This window comes from Triticum aestivum, chromosome 1A (genome assembly GCF_018294505.1).
Source record: "Triticum aestivum cultivar Chinese Spring chromosome 1A, IWGSC CS RefSeq v2.1, whole genome shotgun sequence".
Taxonomy (NCBI): Eukaryota; Viridiplantae; Streptophyta; class Magnoliopsida; order Poales; family Poaceae; genus Triticum; species Triticum aestivum.
Window position 1 is genome coordinate 108,456,484 of NC_057794.1, and position 16,227 is coordinate 108,472,710.

Below are 16,227 nucleotides of genomic sequence, written 5' to 3' on the forward strand. Positions count from 1 at the left end.
CTTCCTTGTATTGTTCATCATCATCATCAGCCCAAGAGGCAATCCACCACACCACACACTGGAGTAGGGTATTACACCACAACGGTGGCCCGAACCAGTATAAACCCTGTGTCTCTCATGTTGTTCTTTCCATAGCTTAGATCTTTGCGTGGCGGAGGGGTGCAGGTAGGTAGGAGGCGAAATCTCCGCGCGCACCCCAGTGTTCGAACCTCAAGGGTCTGCCGGAACCCGAAATCTGACATTTGGCGCACCAGGTAGGGGTGCGCCGTAATCCACCTTCTACCGCTTCGTGCCCCATTGCGTCGTCATCACCATGTCCGGCGACGAGGCGGACAACCCAGATCCATGGGCGGCGTGGCCCGCCCGCGCAGAACCGCTCGCCTCGGGCGACCCCGCGCCCCAGGCAGCTCGCGGTCCGCAGGGCGCTGCAGGCCGCGGGCGATGCGGACAGGCTTCGACAACTCTCACGCTGCGGTAGGCGCGGTCGGCAGCAAGGGCCTCCAATCACGCCGCGACCACGACACCGTACACCCGCCGGGAGCAGGCGAACTCGAGGGCCGCGCTCATGGTGGCCCGAGAGCTTCTGCAGTGCAGGCTGCTGGAGGGCGGCCGCGATGTGCTGCTGGAGCGGGTGGCAGAGCTCCTAGGCTTCGCCGCCTCGGGGGCTCACCCCTTCTGCACCCAGCTCCCATCTCAAGCCCAGGGCAGCCCGCGCGGGGGCTCCGCGCACGCCTACAGGCTCCAAGGCTACTCCAACGCTAGCGAAGCTGTCAGCACCGGACCGGCGACGGTGCTGCCCCCGCTCCCGGTCCGCGAAGAAGGACTCGACACGACCCACGAACCTAGTGGACAGCCGTGCTGCCGCCCCATGGTGGGCGCGTCAGGCAGGACCGCGTGGCACATGGAGCACTACGGCGTGGCCTTCGGGATGACGGCGCAAAGGAATACGGGCCCCTCATGATGGACCAAGGACACCCTCACGAGAGCGAACAAGGCTCGCTCCTCAGCCCAAGCTGGGGGGACGAGGCGCCAGAAGCTGAGCCTTTCCAGGAGCCCCGGGACGGTCTCACTGGCCGCGCTGGAGGCAACGATTATCGGGTACCGCTAATTCTTCAGGAGTAGGCACATGCTAACCATGGATCGCATGAGGTGCAGGTCGCCACAGCGAGCAACTGCCCCGCTCCCACAGTCTCCTACCCCTCGGGAGGAGGGCGCAGGGGGCTGCAGGAGAGGGGCAGGGATCCGACATCACCACCGCGGCGTTCGGAGCAAGGTGTTCTCAGGAGGTAGGCCCTCCGCTGGGGAGGTGCCTCAGGGCCTGCCCCCGGCGGAGGACCCGTGGTCGTCGGGGGAACCGCTGGCGACCGCTCTACCCCATCGTCGGCGTCCTGGTTTCCGGTCGTCGTTGATGGCACTAGAGTGTGGCGCAAGGCGGGGCCCTCATCTGGCAATATGAAGCAAGGCCAGTACCTGTGAAGAAGGCCCAGTGCCTGTGAAGCTCGCCGCCCCGTGACACTCTCACGTAATAATGAGTGGGGCTGTACACGCCCCGGAGTCTCAGGGGTGCCGACCTCAGGCCCTGGGGCTCCCTCCCACGCCCAGTGGCAGCACTTAGCTCCGCGCTGGTGAGAAGACGTCCAAGACTAGATTAGGTGCCGGACGCGGCCTTTTTTCTGCTTTCGTTGCTTTTCCCTTTGGTTGTTGCTTTTCGCCGCTGGATTCAAGTTGGATTTGAATTTGAGATTTGCGTGTGTTCGGGGAAGGGGTGCTTAGTCTTGTTTGAGCAATTTCGCGCGTTTTGGTTACCACTTCGCCTCAGCTGCCTCCCCTCTTGAGCCCCTCGCGAGCCGGGTCAGGCCTAGCTTGCGCGCAGCCCAGACTGTCGCCGCCGCGTCCTCTCAGGAGGGTGTTTTACTGCAGATCCGACAGATTCAATCAGGGAACACTCAGGACACCACAGCCTCCCACGGGCTACCTCAGGGCCAGCACGGGACAAAGGTAAACTAGCCGACCAGCGCGTCGCTTAAACCAACCACTTGGCGCGGGCGCATGGGCAATATAGTGTCTACTAACACGATCAACAAAAGTTTTACATAAGGGGCTCCCCCTCCAAAATGCTCTCACCGCCATCAGGCCAAAACCTGAGTTCTATTCATGCAGAGTAAGGAAGTAGGAACGATGCACAATCAGTCGGATAAATCCCCCAATGCGTCCTCAGGAGCACCACCCGAGCCGTTGCTGGCGTCGCTGAACTCGCCATCGCTGTCCGCATTGCCACCAGCGGCGCCAGGGACGTGCACCACGCCCCCCTCGTCGGCAGCCACGATCACGCCGTCGTCGTCTGAAGCGAAGGCCCTAATAAGAGCATCCACATTGTCCTCCACCAAGTGCTCCAGGTCGTCTCGGACGGCCTGGGGGACTGGGGCGATGGCGGCGTCGAAATCGAAGTGGGGATCCATGTTTCGGAGATGGCTGAAGACGCGAGAAAAGGCGCGCCCGAGCAGCGCGCGTCTCCTCTCCTCCACCAACCTGTCAGCCCTGACCGACCGCGCCTCCAGCTGCGTCACCACGTCAGTGAAGAACTGAAGATTGCCGGCGTAGTTGACTGTGTGCGGCTCGCCAACAGCCGCCTCGCAGATATTGCCCAAGGCTGTGTTGGCTCTCTCCCGGAGCGTGGTGAGCATGGGGCCGTGCTCATGCTCCAGGATCCACCGCTGACGTATCTCGTCTGCATTCTGGCGCGCGACGGCCTCAGACTCCTCCACCCGCTGGCGAAGAAGGAGCACCTCGGCCTGGGAGGTGGTTAACTCACCTTGCGCCACCTTAAGGGCGGCCCAGAAAGCATTGGCCCGCCGCGTCGCCTCCCCCAGCTTGGCCCTCAAGGCGGCAGTCCTGCCTTCAGCTTCGGCCTGGATCAACCCCAGCTTCTCTTCAAACTCATGCTCGAGGTTCAAATGCGCCATCGCCATCGACGTTCGACCTCCTCCAGGACACGGGCTTCCTGTGCGGCGACATCATCCTCTGCCTGCGTCACCAAGCGCTCCCTCATCTCCAGACGCTCGTACTCGCGGGTACGTTTGGCGGCTTCCAGCGTCAGCGCCTCCTCACGCTTCTGGAGCTCTGCTGAGTCGCCAGAGGCCACCTTCATCGACTCGAGGGCTGCCTCATGCAGCTCCACCTGCTCCTCCAATGAGTGGCACCAGGCCAGGAGCTCCCGAGCCCGCTCCTCCGCCGCCTTTCGCCGCCGGTCGGCTTCCCGGGCCTCCTCAGCGGCCCAAGATCGGGCCTCCCGAGAGGCCACCAGCGACGCCTTGGCCTCTACATCATCAAGATCGCGCTGACGGCGCGCAAGGGCGATGGCGCCCTCCAGCTTGCGCCTCTCCGCAGCCAGGCACAAGCCCTCGGCCTCAAGGCGGGCGTCTTCATCAGCAAGCTCCTCACCAAGCAGGCTCACCGCGTCAGTCGCCCTTCGAAGGAATCCTTGGCAAAAAGTGCGACGCTCCCGAGCGCGCTCGATCATGTCTTCCACACCATCATCTGCCCCAAGCAAGCGCCGGGGGCCACGAATCAGCACTTCCCCTCCGGGCAGGGGGCTGGGGGCCGGCACCCTCGTGACGGCCAGGCACGTCGTGCCAGAAGCACGGCCTGGAGCCAGCCCGTCCCCAGGTGAAGAGCGCAGGGATGCCTCAGCCAATCACAGTCCACGACCAGGCGAGAAGCCCACGGCAGGCTGGCTATGCCACGAGAAGACCCGCGAAGGAGGATCGCGAGGTGCGCAGGGCCACGATACGCCTCGGGACGGTTCGCCTCTTTGATCGCCCTCACCACAAGGGCTCCGCTGCTCGGAGCGCTTGAGGACGGTGGAGGGGGCGAAGCCAGGGGGGACGGCTCCTCAGCCATCTCCGCAAACTCGGCTAGAAGGGGCTTGCGGAGAAAGGGTCAGTAAAAGCAACAGAAGGATCGGGAGCTGGGAAAGGAGAAGGCTTACTCATCAGTGGCAAAGTACCTCCTATGCTTCAGCAGGCGACAAGGGTAATCGTCGCCCAGGGCCTCCCTTCTCTTCCGGAGGGCCTCAAAGTCCACGCGGAAGCGGCCCAAGAGTTGGGCGCAGGGATCAACCTGCGACGAAGACGGAGCATCAAGGCGATCTGCGTCAGGGGCGCCTGTCTGATGTGCGCTGCCAATCGCCTCGCCGAGAGAAGCAGCTGGAGCCTCAGGGGCCTCAGTCGCAGGCGCTGAGGGTGGCTGCTCGTCACCCTCAGCCTCGGCGGCACGGGCCCCAAGAGCTGCTCCCTCATGAGCATCGCCCGGCGCTGTCACCCTGCTGGGAGCCCCCTCGGCCTCTGGTGCCTCATACCTCCCTGCTCTGCCGCTTGAGGAAGAGTTGCCTTGGCCGACTGGAAGGGCAGCCACCACCACTGGGTTCTCGCGAGGCCCCTGGAGGCCGGCGGGGCGCGGCCCCCACTCATCAAAGATAGGCATCTGCTTCACAAAATCGCCCCTGCTCTGGCAGAGGTACAACAAGGCCCCTCCCTGCTGGATGCTGCCGGGGTTGGGGTCCCCAGTCAGGGTCAAGAGCGCTGTCCTCAGCACTTCAGGAGTCAGGTCCTCTTCCTGGAGCCTCATACGATCATCGCGCCCGCTGAAGGCCCACATCCGGCGGGAGTGGCGTTGGAGAGGAGCGACGCGGCGTAGCAGGAACTCCTTCACCACCTTGGGCGCTGTCATGCCAAGCGACCTCAAGAACGCGAAGCGGTGCCAGACGAAGACGAGCCGGGGGCTCTCAAGCGTCTCCTGGCCCCAGCCCGAATTGGGGACAGCAGGCGAAGTTGGCTCTGATAGCAGGGGGCTGGGCACCCCTGCGTCCACATACAGCCACCGCTCGCGGAACCCAGCCGCGGGCAGGGGGAGCTTGAAGTCAATCCCAGAGGCCGCTGTCTCAGACGCGGCAACGAAGCTCACGCACGCCCAACATTGGGTAGGGTCGACAAGGCGCAGCGAGAAGAAGTGGCGCAGCAAGGCAACCGAAGGAAGGATGCCCATCATAGCCTCGCAAACAAAGGCGAAGACCAAAAGGAGAGTGATGGATTCAGGACCCAGATGCATCATGTGGATCTGATAGTGGGAAAGCACGACATTGAAGAAATCAGAAAAGGGAGGAACCAGACCCGCCCACAGGGCATCGGCAAAATACGGGACCTCGGTGACTATCCCGTCGATGGAGAAGTGGGACGCGGGCCAGGCCGTCGTCCTCCCATATTCGTTGAAGATAGTGGCCAAAGCCGAGCTGACCTTTCCCAAGCCCTCGGCAGGGGCCGCCAACGGCGGCGGGCAGGACGGAGACACGGGTTTCTTCCCTCTTCCCTTCTTCGTCGGAGCCATGTCGATGGGAAGGGAGGGGGGAGGTTCGAGATTGGGTTGAAAACAGAAGCCGGAGTTCGAGCAGAGGAAGGACAGAGGGCGCTCGAGCAACAGAAAGGGGAACGGCTATGTACGACTACGAGTCCGCCTAGCATGGCGCAAAATAAGGAGGGCGTGGGGGAACAGTGCCGCCCACGTCCAGTCAACCGCCACGCGGCGCCCGAGGCCGCAGGCTGTTGGGGCCCGCAGCGCTTCGCTCTTGCCCTTCCGCCTCCCTGCACGGCCAAATCCGGGCGCGCCTTGGGCCCGGGGGCTACTGTCGGCGTTCTGGGAACGGGGGTCCCCAGACTTACCTGCTTGCGGCCTGCGGCGTGGCTCAACGGGGGGGGGGGGTCCAGCACGGCCCATCTTCACCAACACAGACTCAAGACCCTCGCGAGGGGCCAAGCCTCGCGGGGCGGACGAGGCGGAGCTTCCTCAGGCATGGCCACATCAGGCTGGCTCGCGAGGAGGCGGAGAGATCAAGGCGGGGTACCTCACGAGGTGCCCGTGACGCAAGCCATGACGACCAAGGGCGCCAGGCGGGCGCCAGCCCGCGCAGTGTCCTCCTTTCCCCTTTGGTGCAAAGGGGACAAGCGCAGCCGCGGAGTACCGAGGCATCAGGCAAAGGTTGCCATTTCGGTGCAACAAGACCAAGACCAGGAGGACTGCAAGACGGAGGTCATTGTGGAGCCCAAGACGGCGCCACCACCAGAGCTTTGTACAGGCGAAGACTACTTTTGTCAGGATAACTGGTACTAGCTGTCGCCTTTCAAATTAGCCCGCCATTGTTGGCTCCCTTCCCGCTCGATGTTTGGGAAGAGGACCAGGGCCTCTATAAATAGGACCAGTCACCCGCAGGAGAGGGAGAGGACAATCGAGAAGGGAGAGAGAGAAGGGTGACTGAACTCCTCCCAATAGTTCATCCCCCCAGCCAAGAACAGGCCCTCGCGAGGCTGTTCTTCCTTGTATTGTTCATCATCATCAGCCCAAGAGGCAATCCACCACACCACACACTGGAGTAGGGTATTACACCACAACGGTGGCCCGAACCAGTATAAACCCTGTGTCTCTCGTGTTGTTCTTTCCATAGATTAGACCTTTGCGTGGCGGAGGGGTGCAGGTAGGTAGGAGGCGAAATCTCTGCGCGCACCCCAGTGTTCGAACCTCAAGGGTCTGCCGGAACTCGAAATCCGACATTCCCCAAACTAAATCCTCAATAGTTTCCTCCCACATTGATTGGAGGTGAGGTTTCATGATCATGATCAACATGACAACCCAAAGAAAGGAACTGATAGCGGGAAATTTTCTTTGGAAGATGTTTCATATCTTTCTATGTACCTTTTTTTTATAAAACCGTATGGCCAGATTGCCTTGTTTTACATAAATCTTTGCCCTTATAACGGCTTTATAAAGTGGGACAAACATTCCCCGGCTTCTAGCCGAGGAGGTTGAAGCCGATGGTCGGTCAACAAAGTTTTGTACAGTGCAGATCCGAGCATTAATGATGTAAAGTACTTGGATACATAGAATCATTACACATAATTTGTTATTTTACTTTGGATATCGATCCTTAATTCAGCCACCCGTGCCCAAATTAAGTCTCAGGGGCTACTGGGCTTCGGGCTTATCATTCACTAATATTCAAGGGGCACATTGATACCCTGATCTTGTGTTGCCACCTGACTAGTGTCTTGGGGGCTACTGCATTGCTTATTCAATGCAGAAAATTCAAAGTGCTTAGTATTCGGTTGGACCAAACTATGGGCAAACGCATCTTCGGACAACAATAGGTACCAACTGGGACATATCCGGCATCAAGCTAAGATATTATGACGACTTCTCAAAACCCTCTCTCAAGGGCCTATCCGCCTATCACTATCTCCTCTAACGTGTATCTCGGGTTTTAGACCGACATACACCTTGAGGGCTACTGCTATATATCTTGGCAGAGAATAAAATTGCACCAATCAAAAATATTCACAAAAAATCAACCCGTGGTCGGGGTGGTGAACCACCTCGGAAGCAGTCCGGCATAAAGCTCGGGCGCAAGTGGCTGGCTCCGTAGAGGGCATTTCCGGCATTAAGCTTGGCTGAATTTGTTCAATCTTTTAAAAACCGAGGTTGTTTGCCGACCATCGTCACACCTTGGATGTCGACCATCGTCGAAACTCGGCTGCAGAAAGATAGCTCGACTACAGTCCAACATTGGAGCTCGGACACAGTCCGGTGTTGGAGCTCGGATACACCGCCACACGAGAAGCACTTCAAACCCGAGGTGTATCGTAAAAATAACAAGGCATTGATAAAGGCCAAAGATTTAAGGGGTCCTCGGTTACCCGACGTGTAAACTCTCCGGACTCACTTCGGCGATCCTCAAGATCGAAGATGGGAAGATTTGTTGAACCAGTTTTCAAGAATGATGACCGAAGATGAAGAGCAGTTCGGAAGAACCGAGGAGTGTCCCCAACTTGAAGACCGGTTCAGGGGGCTACTGACGGTGTCCTGGACTAGGGGTACTCACCACGTCGTCTCCCGACTAGGTGGATCGGGCCGAGGACCCCCATGGCGGTTTACTCATGGGCCACTTTGGGCAGCCCATGTCGCATTCAAGGAATATTCCACAAGATTTGATGATCAAGACAAGGACTCCTCTCCACCAACGTATTCGACTAGGACTCTTGTTATCCTAGGCCTCCGGTACATTATATAAGCCGAGGCCAGGCTAGTCGATAGATCATTATGACATTATTCATCATACCCTCAGGTTTTAGACCACAACATATGATCTCGCGGTAGATCAACTCTGTACTTGATACTCCATCAATATAAACAAGAGTAGGACGTAGGGTTTTACCTCCATAAAGAGGGCCCAAACCTGGGTAAAACATTGTCTCCTTCATTCCTGTTACCATTGATCCGAGAATCCACAGCTCGGGACCCCCTACCCCGAGATCTGCCGGCTTTGACACCGACAAGGGGTGCACGCCACCTCTAGCTAGCCCTCTCTCTTGTCCACTAAGGCCCATGATGGCCCATTAACTTCCCGGGGGGTTCTCGTAACCCCCGGTATGCTGAAACTTATCCGAAACGACCCGAACCATTCCGGTGCCCGAATGTAGCCTTCCAATATATGAATCTTTATTTCTCAACCATTTCGAGACTCCTCGTCATGTCCGTGATCTCATCCAGGAATTCGAACAAACTTCGGTTCATCAAAACACGAAACTCACAATACAAATCGTCATTGAACGTTAAGCGTGCGGACCCTACAGGTTCGGGAACTATGTAGACATGATCGAGACACATCTCCGGTCAATAACCAATAGCGGAACCTGGATGCTCACATTGGTTCCTACATATTCTATGAAGATCTTTATCGGCCAAACCGCACAACAACATACGTTGTTCCCTTTGTCATCGGTATGTTACTTGCCCGAGATTCGATCGTCGGTATCATCATACCTAGTTCAATCTCGGCACCGGCAAGTCTCTTTACTCGTTTCGTAATGCATCATCCCTTGGCAATCTCATTAGACACATTGCTTGCAAGGCTCATAGTGATATGCATTACCGAGAGGGTCCAGAGATACCTCTCTAATACACAGAGTGACAAATCCTATTCTCGATCTATGCCAACTCAACAAACACCATTGGAGACACTTGTAGATCATCTTTATAATCACCCAGTTACGTTGTGACGTTTGATAGCACACTAAGGTGTTCCTTCGGTATTCGGGAGTTCCATAATCTCATAGTCTGAGGAACATGTATAAGTCATGAAGAAAGCAATAGCAAAAAAACTAAACGATCATTATGCTAAGCTAACGGATGGGTCTTGTCCATCACATCATTCTCTAATGATGTGATCCTGTTCATCAAATGACAACACATGTCTATGGCTAGGAAACTTAACCATCCTGGATTAACGAGCTAGTCAAGTAGAGGCATACTAGGGACACTTTGTTTGTCTATGTATCCACACATGTAATAAGTTTCCGGTTAATACAATTCTAGCATGAATAATAAACATTTATCATGATATAAGGAAATATAAATAACAACTTTATTATTTCCTCTAGGGCATATTTCCTTCAGTCTCCCACTTGCACTAGAGTCAATAATGTAGATTACATGGTAATGATTATAACACCCGTGGAGTCTTGGTGCTGATCATGTTTTGCTCATGGGAGAGGCTTAGTCAACGGGTCTGCAACATTCAGATCCGTATGTATTTTGCAAATCTTTATGTCTCCCTCCTTGACTTGATCGCGGATGGAATTGAAGCGTCTCTTGATGTGCTTGGTTCTCTTGTGAAATCTGGATTCCTTTGCCAAGGCAATTGCACTATTATTGTCACAAAAGATTTTCATTGGACCCAATGCACTAGGTATTACACCTAGATCGGATATGAACTCCTTCATCGAGACTCCTTCATATGTTGCTTCTGAAGCAGCTATGTACTCCGTTTCACACATAAGTCCCACCATGATGCTCTACTTAGAACTGCACCAACTGACAGCTCCACCATTCAATAAAAATACGTATCCGGTTTGTGACTTAGAGTCATCTGGATCAGTGTCAAAGCTTGCATCGACGTAACTGTTTATGACGAGCTCTTTGTCACCTCCATAAACCAGAAACATATCCTTAGTCCTTTTCAGGTATTTCAGGATGTTCTTGACCGATGTCCAGTGATCCACTCCTGGATTACTTTGGTACCTCTCTGCTAAACTAATAGCAAGGCACACATCAGGTCTGGTACACAACATTGCATACATGATAGAACCTATGGCTGAGGCATAGGGAATGACTTTCATTTTCTATCTATCTTCTGCAATGGTCGGGCATTGAGTCCGACTCAACTTCACACCTTGCAACACAGACAAGAACCCTTTCTTTGACTGATCCATTTTGAACTTCTTCAAAACTTTATCAAGGTATGTGCTTTGTGAAAGTCCAATTAAGCGTCTTGATCTATCTCTATAGATCTTGATACCCAATATATAAGCAGCTTCACTGAGGTCTTTCATTGAAAAATTCTTATTCAAGCATCCTTTTATGCTATTCAGAAATTCAATATCATTTCTGATCAAAAATATGTCATCCACATATAATATCAGAAATGCTATAGAGCTCCCACTCACTTTCTTGTAAATACATGCTTCTCCAAAAGTCTGTATAAACCATATGCTTTGATCACACTATCAAAGCGTATATTCCAACTACCGAGAAGCTTGCACCAGTCCATAAATGGATCGCTGGAGCTTGCACACTTTGTTAGCACATTTTGGATCGACAAAACCTTCTAGTTGCATCATATACAACTCTTCTTTGAGATATCCATTAAGGAATGCAGTTTTGACATCCATTTGCCAACTTTCATAATCATGAAATGCGGCAAGTGCTAACATGATTTGGACAGACTTAAGCATCGCTACGAGTGAGAAGGTCTCATCGTAGTCAACTCCTTGAACTTGTCAAAAACCTTTCACAACATGTCGAGCTTTGTAGACAGTAACATTACCGTCAGCGTCAGTGAGGGAGTCCTGGATTAGAGGGTGTCCGGATGGCCGGACTATACCTTCGGCCGGACTCCTGGACTATGAAGATACAAGATTGAAGACTCCGTCCCGTGTCCGGGAGGGACTTTCCTTGGCATGGAAGGCAAGCTTGGCGATACGGATATGGCCCTCTCCGGTGTCTATATAAACCGGAGGGTTTTAGTCCATAGGACAACGTACACATCAACAACCATACCATAGGCTAGCTTCTAGGGTTTAGCCTCCTCGATCTCGTGGTAGATCTACTCTTGTACTACCCATATCATCAATATTAATCAAGCATGACGTAGGGTTTTACCTCCATCGAGAGGGCCCGAACCTGGGTAAAACTTCGTGTCCCTTGCCTCCTGTTACCATCCGGCCTAGACGCACAGTTCAGGACCCCCTACCCGAGATCCGCCGGTTTTGATACCGACATTGGTGCTTTCATTGAGAGTTCCTCTGTGTCGTCGCCGTCAGGCTCGATGTCTCCTACGATCATCGATAGCGATGCAGTCCAGGGTGAGACCTTCCTCCCCGGACAGATCTTCGTCTTCAGCGGCTTCGCCCTGCGGGCCAATTCGCTTGGCCATCTGGAGTAGATCGAAAGCTACGCCCCTGGCCGTCAGGTCAGATTTGGAAGTTTAAACTACACGGCTGACATCCGCGGGGACTTGATCTTCGACGGATTCGAGCCACTGTCGAGCGCACCGCACTGTCACGACGAGCATGATCTAGCTCTGCCGCCGAACAGTGCCCTGGAGGCCGCACCCGCATCGGCTCCGACCCATAATTCGGAGCCAAATGCGCCGATCGAGGATGAGCAATTGGACGCCACCTCGGGGGCTGCGACCCCAACGGCGATTGAGCCAAACACCAGCCCTGTACTCTGCGAGACGCGTGGCTCCAAGGAGCCGGACTCCTCTCCAGACTCCGAACCCTCCGCGCCCCTACCGATCGAATCCGATTGGGCGCCGATCATGGAGTTCACTTCCGCGGACATCTTTCAGCACTCGCCTTTCGGCGATATCCTGAAGCCACTGAAGTCTCTCTCTTTATCAGGAGAGCCTTGGTCGGACTACGGTCAGCAAGGTTGGGGTACGGACGATGAAGAAATTCAAAGCCCACCCACCACCCACTTTGTAGCCACTGTCACCGACTTAACCGACATGCTCGACTTCGACTCCGAAGACATCGACGGTATGGATGCCGATGAAGGAGATGATGAAGAACCCGCGCGTACTAGGCCCTGGAAAGCCACCTCAGCGTATGACATATACATGGTGGACACCCCAAAAGAGGGAGATGGTGATGGAAGAGCGGAGGATGATCCCTCCAAGAAACAGCCTAAGCGCCGGCGTCAGCGGCGCCGCTCAAAATCCCGCCAAAACAAACACGGTGATTCCAGCACGAGAGATAATAATACTCCGGAAAGCGCCGAAGAAAACCCCCTCCAGCAAGATTTAGCACAGGAGGATGGAGAAACCATCCCTCATGAGAGAGCGGCAAACAGAGAGGTCGAGGACGATAATTATATGCCTCCCTCCGAAGACGAGGCAAGCCTCGATGACGATAAATTCGTCGTGCCAGAGGATCCCGTCAAGCAAGAGTGTTTTCAATGCAGGCTTATGTCCACGGTAAGAAGCCTCAAGAAAAAACAACAACATCTTAGAGCTGATCAAGATTTGCTAATCGACAGATGGACTGAAATCCTTGCGGCCAAAGAGCATATACTCGAACGCCCCTCCAAGAGCTACACAAAGAGCAGGTTGCTACCCCGATTAGAGGAGGAAGCACTTGATGCGGCCGACCGGCCACCTCATGGTTGCGACAGAGAGGCCTCTCGGCCCTCCACTCAAGCCGCACCCCGTACCAAGGCACGGGAATATGCGCCGGACTTACGAGACATGTTGGAGGACAAGGCAAGGCAAACAAGATCGATCTACGGATTGCGTGGGCGCCCCACGGCTCGAGACGGTAACCGTCACGCCGGCCACAAATTCGGCGGGGCCGAACACAGTAGACAAGGCTCATTGGAACTATTTCATGATATAGCCCAGTATAGAGGCGCCGCACACCCACTCTGCTTTACAGACGAAATAATGGATCATCAAATCCCCGAGGGTTTCAAACCCGTAGACATCGAATCATATGATGGCACAACAGATCCTGCGGTATGGATCGAGGATTATCTCCTTCATATCCACATGGCCCGCGGCGATGATTTCCACGCCATCAAATACCTCCCACTCAAGCTTAAAGGACCAGCTCGACATTGGCTTAACAGCTTGCCAACAGGATCAATCAGTTGTTGGGAGGACCTGGAAGCCGCATTCCTCGACAATTTCCAGGGCACTTATGTGTGACCCCCAGACGCCGATGACCTAAGTCACGTAATTCAGTAGCCAGAGGAATCGGCCAGGCAATTCTGGACACGGTTCCTAACAAAGAAAAATCAAATAGTCGACTGTCCGGACGCTGAGGCCCTAGCAGCCTTCAAACACAATATCCGTGACGAGTGGCTGGCCCGGCACCTTGGATAGGAAAAGCCGAAATCTATGGCAGCACTCACGACACTCATGACCCGCTTTTGCGCGGGAGAAGACAGCTGGCTTGCTCGTAGCAACAATATGACCAAGAACCCTAGTAATTCGGACACCAGGGATAGTAGTGGCAGGTCGCGTCGCAACAAGCAGAAGTGCCGCATTAACGGCGACAATGCTGAGGATACGGCAGTTAATGCCGGATTCAGAGGCTCTAAATCCGGTCAGTGGAAAAAGCCATTCAAAAGGAATCCTAGGGGCCCGTCCAGTTTGGACCGAATACTCGACCGCTCGTGCCAGATACATGGCACCCCCAAAAAGCTAGCCAATCACACCAACAGGGATTGTTGGGTGTTCAAGCAGGCAGGCAAGTTAAACACCAAAAATGAAGACAAGGGGCTGCATAGCGATGACGACGAGGAGCCCCGGCCGCCGAACAACAGTGGACAGAAGGGTTTTCCCCCACAAGTACGGACGGTGAACATGATATACGCAACCCACGTCCCCAAAAGGGAGCGGAAGCGCGCGTTAAGGGATGTATACGCGGTAGAGCCAGTCGCCCCAAAGTTCAACCCATGGTCCTCCTGCCCGATCACCTTTGATCGAAGGGATCACCCCACTAGCATCCATCATGGCGGATTCGCCGCATTGGTTCTAGACCCAATTATTGACGGATTTCATCTAACTAGAGTCCTTATGGACGGCGGCAACAGCCTGAACCTGCTTTACCAGGATACAGTGCAGAAAATGGGCATAGATCCCTCGAGGATTAAGCCCACCAAAACGACCTTTAAAGGCGTAATACCAGGTGTAGAGGCCAACTGTACAGGCTCAGTCACACTTGAAGTGGTCTTCGGATCTCCGGATAATTTCCGAAGCGAGGAGTTAATCTTCGACATAGTCCCATTTCGCAGTGGCTATCACGCACTGCTCGGGCGAACCGCATTCGCTAAGTTCAATGCGGTACCGCGTTACACATACCTTAAGCTCAAGATGCCAGGCCCTCGAGGAGTAATTACGGTCAATGGAAACACCGTATGCTCCCTCCGAACGGAGGAGCACACGGCGGCCCTTGCAGCAGAAGTACACAGCAGCCTCTCCAGGCAGTTCTCCAGTCCGACCACTAAACGACCGGACACCATCAAGCGCACCCGGAGTAACCTACAATAAGACCGCCTGGCACGATCCGAGCAGGCGTAGCAATGCGGCCCCAACCCCAACCCTCGCAAAAAGGCGACGCTAGTACTTCGCATACATAACTATGCTCTAGAGATACCATGGGCACAGGGGGAGGGGCACCATCACGGCACACCCAAAACACGGCTTAAACCGTACCAGGGGCTGCCGATTTTTTAATTTTCTCTTACTTTCAGGACTTCATCCTTCAGAAGGCCTGTTCGGCAGTTCAATTGCCGCACAAACGATGCAAGAACCAGGGAAGCAGACAAGCCACGCCGCACTACGGAACTCCCAGGTGGTCTCTATCACGAGCAGTATACCCGTTCCGCATACTATTCCGCAGCTGGCCCCTAGAACGGACATATTAACTAGTCCAACCTTCCACTTATCGCATTACTTGTATCGTTCTGCCTTGATCGCACACCTTTTTAATAAACAATGCATAGCTTTTGTCTATTTTTGCATTACCTTTTTCTTTATATATGTTCCTTAACGACATGTTGCACCCGTACAGGTTGGTACAGACAAAATACGCCAGGGGCTTTAGTACCCCTCAATATGGTGTGAGAAGTCCGAACACTTTAACAAGTGCGGCACCCCGAACTTATAGCATTATATGCATCGGCTCTGAATCATGTCTTGGGTCAATAGTTGGGTTTTCCCGGCTCCTATGTTTTGGTGCCTTACGTTCCGCTATATCGGCTAAGGTAGCACTAGGAGAACCACTGCGTTTGTGCCCCAGTTGAGCTGGGTCGAGCACCTCGGTGGAGAAAGCTAAAACTGACTGTCATGATGAAGCAAGAGTTGGTCGCTATTCGAGAGGTTTTTTCGAGTCCCTAAAGACTTATGCCGCTTAGGGCGAGGAGCCGGCTCTATCCAGCCAAGGCGTGGATAGCACCCCAAACTCGGTCTTCCGAGTACTAGGGGCTTCGCCAAAATTTAAAATTATAGAATTATATGGCTAACTGAGAGTGTTCACACATTATAGTCCGATTGCCTTGTTTGTTGGGCTGAGTGCCTCCCTCGAAGGACCCAAACATGGGAAAAAGAGCGCTCAGGTTTATCCCCGAACACCCCTGCACTAGCGACACGGGGGCAGAAGCCGACGACTCGCCATCTCTCAGAATTGATAAACAGCCGCACAGAAGCTAATATTTTAAATTCCAACAGCATTTCTTAGCGCATATAAACAAGTTTCCAGCGCACAGGACAAAACGAGCAAGTTTCACTCAAAAATTACATCCCTAGAACATTCATCCGCCACAAGGCGGGCACCCTTCAGAACATCCTTATAGTAATTCTCGGGCTTGCGATGCTCTTTCCCCGGTGGTGGCCCGTCCTTCACAAGCTTCTCAGCATCGAGCTTGCCCCAGTGCACCTTAGCACGGGCAAGGGCCCTACGGGCACCCTCAATGCAGGCGGAGCGCTTGATGACTTCGAGCCTTGGACAGGCCTCCACCAGCCACCGCACCAGCCCGAAATAGATCCCAGGCAGAGCCCCTCCAGGCCACAGCCGAACAATGAGGCCCTTCATGGCCTATTCGGCCGCCTTGTGGAGCTCT